This window comes from Setaria italica, chromosome VIII, assembly GCF_000263155.2.
Source record: "Setaria italica strain Yugu1 chromosome VIII, Setaria_italica_v2.0, whole genome shotgun sequence".
Taxonomy (NCBI): domain Eukaryota; kingdom Viridiplantae; phylum Streptophyta; class Magnoliopsida; order Poales; family Poaceae; genus Setaria; species Setaria italica.
The window spans coordinates 7,159,591-7,165,864 of record NC_028457.1 but is presented as its reverse complement, the minus strand read 5'-3'; positions in this window follow the sequence as shown (position 1 = coordinate 7,165,864).

Here is a 6,274-nt window from a genome sequence, read left to right as displayed (position 1 = left end):
AACTAGATAACATCGCGTATGTAGGAAAATCGTTTATTCTCCAAAGTAACATGGAACGTAGAGTAAAATTCTTCATCTCCTTTGCATCCCAAGTATCAACTCCATTAACCCAAAGCTCTTTGAGCTCATCAATCAGAGGCTGCAAATATACACCAATGTTAATTCCTAGAGATCTAGGCTCAGGAATTAACATCAACATTATCCAATAAGATTGTTTCAAGCACAACCAAGGAGGCAGATTATAAGAAATTAGGATCATCAGCCATGTAATGTAAGTCACATTCAATATCCTGAATGGATTGACCCATCTGATGCAAGTCCCAGCCTGACATTATGTGGATCCAATGCATATTCATCCTTATACTTCTCATCTACATGCTTCCATGCCTTTGAGTTAGATGGGTGCCTCACTTTCCCATCTTGAACCAATTCTTCCTTGTGCCAACGCATATACTTCGATGTGGTCTCGTTCATATATAATCTTTGCAGTCGAGGAATAAGTAGAAAATACCTTAGTATTTTACGAGGAAAGAGCTTCTTCTTTACTCCACCAGTGCCACTACACTTGCCAACAAGCCCCTCTGAATCTAAATTATTCCACCTACTCTCCCCACATGTTGGACATGTGTCCATCTTTTCGTAATCTCCACGGAATAACACACAGTCATTAACATAAGCATGAATCTTTTGGTAGTCCAAGCCAAGATCTCAAATCACCTTTCGAACTTTATCCAGGGTATCTAGGACACAATGTCCTTTGGATAGCAAAAGATAGAATAGGTGAAGTATTTGCTCCATTGCATTATTGGTAATGCCGAACATACACTTAATCTGAAATAGCCTGACAATGAAGGATACTTTGGTGGCCTCATTAGAACCTGGGTACAAATCTTTCCGCGTTTCTTCCATTAATTTGAAAATTTTCTTTGTTGACTCATTTGGCTCCTCAATATTACCACCTGCAATTTCTCCATGTATAGCACCACTAATTAGTAAGGAAAGCAGATTATTAGCGGAGCCACCATCATCATGATCAGCAGCTAGTCCTTCACTCAAATCCCGATCAACATCCACAACCATTGCTTTAGCAGCACGACGTTTCTATTTTATGAAATCCTTGTCAAAGCCTCTTTCAAGCAAGTGTTATTGACCCTCAACTTTCCTTTTGTACACCATGCGATGACACCTAGTACATGGAGAGGGCACAGTCTCTCCTGGATAGGTGCCTTCAAAGGTATCCCCAATGAATTTGTTAAATTTGAGTTGCCACGCTTCATCTAACTGTGGTAGTAGCATCCAATTATGATCATCATGTGCCATTGGAAAAATCTCAAGTACAACAGGAGTTAGAACACCAAATTCACAATTCCTAAACCATGGGAAATGGGTGCTTGTTCAGGATTTAAAATAACCAATATTTATAACATATTACGAAACAAAATATATTGAAATAACTCAAGTTTTGTGCACATGATTGATGATATCTTAGGTTGATTGCTCAAAATGCATTAGGAAACAAAATACCTTAGGCCGATCAATTATGCTGAATGTTCTCCTACGAAGTGGCTCCTCGCGCTCCTGCGATCAACCAGAGCGATAGGGCACAGGACGGGCGAGATGGCCGGCACGGTGCACGCTCGGCATTCATGATGGAGGTGGCGAATGTCACGCGAAGAGAAGCGGCGACACGGCGTGAGGGCCAAGGGTTGTTTCGATCTAGTTTAGGTCCGATCCCTCATGAAAGAAAGGCCTGCCGCATGGGCCAAATTACATATTTATTGAGTTCAACTTGGGTGAGGCCCACCTACAAACTCATCTATTGCCACGCCTAGAAATATCATTGCAATACCACCTTGTGTGTAGCAACGATTTTGGTGTTCGTTGCTATATCTAAGACTCGTTGCAATATCTAATACTCATCAGCAACAATATAGTTTTGTGTTGCTATATCTAAGACCCTATTCGCAACAACTCATCTTTCGTTGCTATAACATAGACTCTTTTAAAACACACGATAGTAGTAATAGCAACGCTTTATATTCGTTGCGACATGGACATCTATTTGCAACCATTACAACTAGCATTGCAATAACATCGTCGTAATTACAATGCAAATATATTCGTTGCGATATATCCACCTTATTGCAACCAACAAAATTTATATCGCAACATCACACAATTGGTGGCGACATGTCACCCAATCGCAACCAAAATCAACTATTGTTGCAATAACCACCATGTATTGCAACGAAAATACACTGTTACTAAAAAAACCGTGGTATTAGGCACGAAACCTTGTAGTGTAAGCTGCACCATGAACTACTCCTAATAGCGGCATTCACTATGGGACATCACTGCTGGTGCCAAAAACAACATCACAACCGATTTTAGGCATTGGTGGATTTAGGCCGGTGGTGATGTCGAGAGATATCACCGAAAAAAAAGAAAAAAACTAACGCTGTCACTAGCATCGCACCTAGCACCTCGTTGGTCCTTCCCACTGCCACTCCAAGCACGTGCCCCACGCCACCCCCGGAGCCCCACTGCACGCTGAGAGAGAGAGAGAGACCTAGCTGCCGCCGGAGCCCCACCGTGGGCCGCTAGCTGAGGCCACGCCTGCGCCCGCACCCGCCGGCCTCTAAGCATGCCGCGCCCGCCTACTACGCAATCTGCCGCACCCCGCTGTGCCTCCTCACTGCAACCGGTGAGTCAGGGGCGCGCTAAGGGGGGGAGGGGAGGGGTAGCAGGGTTAGGAGAAGGGCTTTGATTTGGCTAGGGAAGGGAGGAGAGGGTTGAGGTCTGCTGAGGGAGGGAGGAGAGAGAGGGAGGGAGAGGGGATCCAGCCAGCTAGGGAAGGAGGAGAGGGAGGAAGGGGGATCCGACTAGGGGAGTCTGCAAGGGAGGGAGGATGAGCCGCGAGCGGATAAGGAGGGGTCCGGGTGTCCACTATCACTGACGGGTTGTTTTTGAAACTGGCGGTGAAGGTTTTCACCGCTGGTTCATTATTGGAACAGGCGGTGATACCCCTTTTCACGGCTGATTCTAATGTCCACTAGCCCTTGTATGCTTTAGAACTGGTGGTGAAACTTTGTCACCACCAATTCTCTTACATGATGATAGCTTGTTCTGTAGTATTAATTACGTAAATTTGCACCCAAATTAATTTTGACATTGCATAAAGAAAGCTTCTAGTAGATTCCATTTTCCTGGCGGGAGAACAAATTTATATTAGATGAAAGATATATGAAGACAAAGCCAAGACCTAGCACATACATCATGCCCTAGCTCCAACCTTCGTGCACTAGCGTAGAATAGGTGATCAAATTTGTATTTGAGTCATGCAAAATTAATATCAAGTTAACATGTAGTGTGCCGTTTGGGCTCCATGCACACGGAAACCAAAAGCAAAGCATCGAGGACAACAGTAGCATTCTAGCGGCATCCTGGCAGCCAATAGTATCGTTCCTTTTTTTAAGCAAAATTTACTCGCCTCACATCTTACTGGCCCTATCACGTCAGAGAGTTGGTCCCATCGCAAGGAAACCAAAAGAACACCAAAATAGGGCGCAAACAATACCCAGCAACCATTGCCTCCTTTATGGAGTCCCTGACACAAAAAAGGCAATGGTTACCAGTTTCCTCGACCTTCAACTTTATAAGCTCAAAGGCTGGCTGCCGAACCACCATTCGACTGTTGGCGTTCTCTGCTTCCAGTGTTCGTAGAGGAAGAGGGGGAGTAAGCTTCGGAGGATTTTTGTTCATGGAGAAGTCTGTTGATTTACGATCCGCTGACGTAGAAGTCCAAGAGCATGGGAGAGTGGTAAGTCTTTCACTGAAAAGTGCCATTCCTTCTAGCCCCAATCGACGAAATAGCTCTCTTGCAGTTCTATCAGTCCGTAGAATCTATCTGCCTTAAGCTTTAATACAAGATTCTGCCTCCGTCACCAAAAAATTTGTATTATCGATGCTGAGATTCATAGTTTTCAATGTCCGTTACAGGGCAGTTGTTTCAGTTACTAGTTGTTCAATTTTGCGAAAATTGTTTGTGAGTTGAGCCAAGAACCTAGACAACTATTTTTCAACAAGGCCACCAGGAAATAAACAACTACAGGCTCGTTTTGAGTAACAGCATAACCGGCAGAAGTGAAAATTTGTAAGCATCCTTGCATTGTTTTCATGTCTTCCTCTAGCACCTCGGTAGGGAAAGACCCTTTGGCTGCAGTAGCAAGTGTCCTGTTGTTTTTCATTCCTTGCTCTAGCACCTGAGCAGGGAAAGCCACTTTCCTGGAAACGAAGCAGTGTTGTTGTAGACTTGTAGTACTGAAATATAATAAAAAATGAACAGTATTAATTTATACATTCTATTCCTCGCTAAAACATTAGTCGTCAGGAGTCGGCTCGTGAGAGACTTAAAAACTTTAAACGTGTCAGATTTCCCACGATGACATTTTTGGACCTGAGGAAAAGTTTATATGACAGCAACCATGGGAACGGATTAATGGAGATAACTAACGATGAGGTACTTTCTAGGCTAATAATACTCCTGCAAATGACGGTTTTTCGCAAAATTAAATCTGACTGCTTGTTCCATATGGCGTACGTAGAATTGTTAATTCCATTTCCATTTGTACAGGTAACAGCTCCTACAGTACGAATGGTGAATGATGAATTAACACATGAAGAAACCACATTGTCCAACAGCAACACTTCTGTTGACTTGGTTTGTACGCCAAACCAAAATATGGATCAGAATTATGATGTCTCTGAAGGCCTGACTAGATTATAAATCTTTCCTTATTTTCCACGCAGGGGATGCATAATGAGTACTCAAGACGTCATACTCAAGATTAATGAGCTTTGCCAGCAAGCATTCTAAAAGCCCAGATCTATTTGCCTCTAGATTAACCAATATCGGCCTAAGGATATACGGTAACAAAACTAGTATCAGTGGATGGTCACGTATATCTTCAATTCGTGGAATCTTGATGCAACAATCACTATTTTTGTAACATGGATGCAGGGCTCGGAAGATCACTTCAGGATGATGATGATGCTGGCCAGTCAGCTGACCCACAATGCCTCCAAAACATGGCCAAAAGATTGGCAACTAGGCTGTGGCGGAACCGCCTAAATTAACTTGGCTAAAGCACACTTAAGTCGCCCTAACGCGATCATGTACTTTAAACAAGTCAACTTGGTCGTCCGTCGGATTTCCTCCGATAAAACCACGTAACGCAGGATCGAGAAAGCAAAACTCACACGATGGTGAGTGGTTACAGAGATTACAACAATCCATCCAGATTAAACAAAGTGCATCGATTTATTACAACATAAAGTTCAGAAATTCAAACATAGTTTGTAGAGTGTTCAAGCAGCGGAAATAAAATGAACGGAAACTAAACGTCGATGCACGATATCATGAAGAAGCCGATCAAGACATCACTAACCCCTGTCCTCGCCGTCCGAGGAGGGATCCCACTCGACCGTCCAACCCGGAGGGAGCTGGGTAGACCAAGCAGAACTAGTAGCGAACTCAGGAACATCATCCTCACCTGAAAAGAGGTGCCACAACAAGGCTGAGCAACTATGCTCAACAAGACTTAACCGACCTGTGGTACTAATCCGCTAACACCTAGACATGCAAGCTTTTTGGCTCTGGGTTTTGTTTTACCAAAAGCGACTAGTGTAGGTGCTTACTTTCAACATTTTAGCCACCAGTTCTACTGTTGTTCATCATTCTAAGTTAGCAGCTATACTAAACAAGCATAGTTTTCCAAGCAATTAATAACAAGTAACAATATTATATCATCATCATCTTTCATTCTTACTTAGTGTAGCATAGCGATCAAGTAGTCCCAAACTGTGAGAGGCAGACGAATCGATTCAAATTTATTAACCATGCATGGCGAACCTAATCCCACGACATCCACGCACCATGAAGGGTCGCTTCACTTGTCAGCCGTCCCCATCAATCCTTAGGTACGTGTCAGGTCCAAACTTCCTTTGCCATGCAATGCTCCACAGTCCCGGTCTCTACCGTACTATGACCGCCATTGCACCCACATGATGCACCATGGGAACGACGTTCCAAGGACAGCAGGGGTATAAGCCACATCCCAGTTCAATCAGGTACTAGGCTTCCCCATCCCATACTAGGTATGAGATTAGTACTTTCAAACACTTGATCACGAACACCATCACCTTTCGACCTTAGTCCAATTTCAAGTAGACAGATGGGGCAAACCACCGAGTACCAACATAAGCCCGGCCCCGT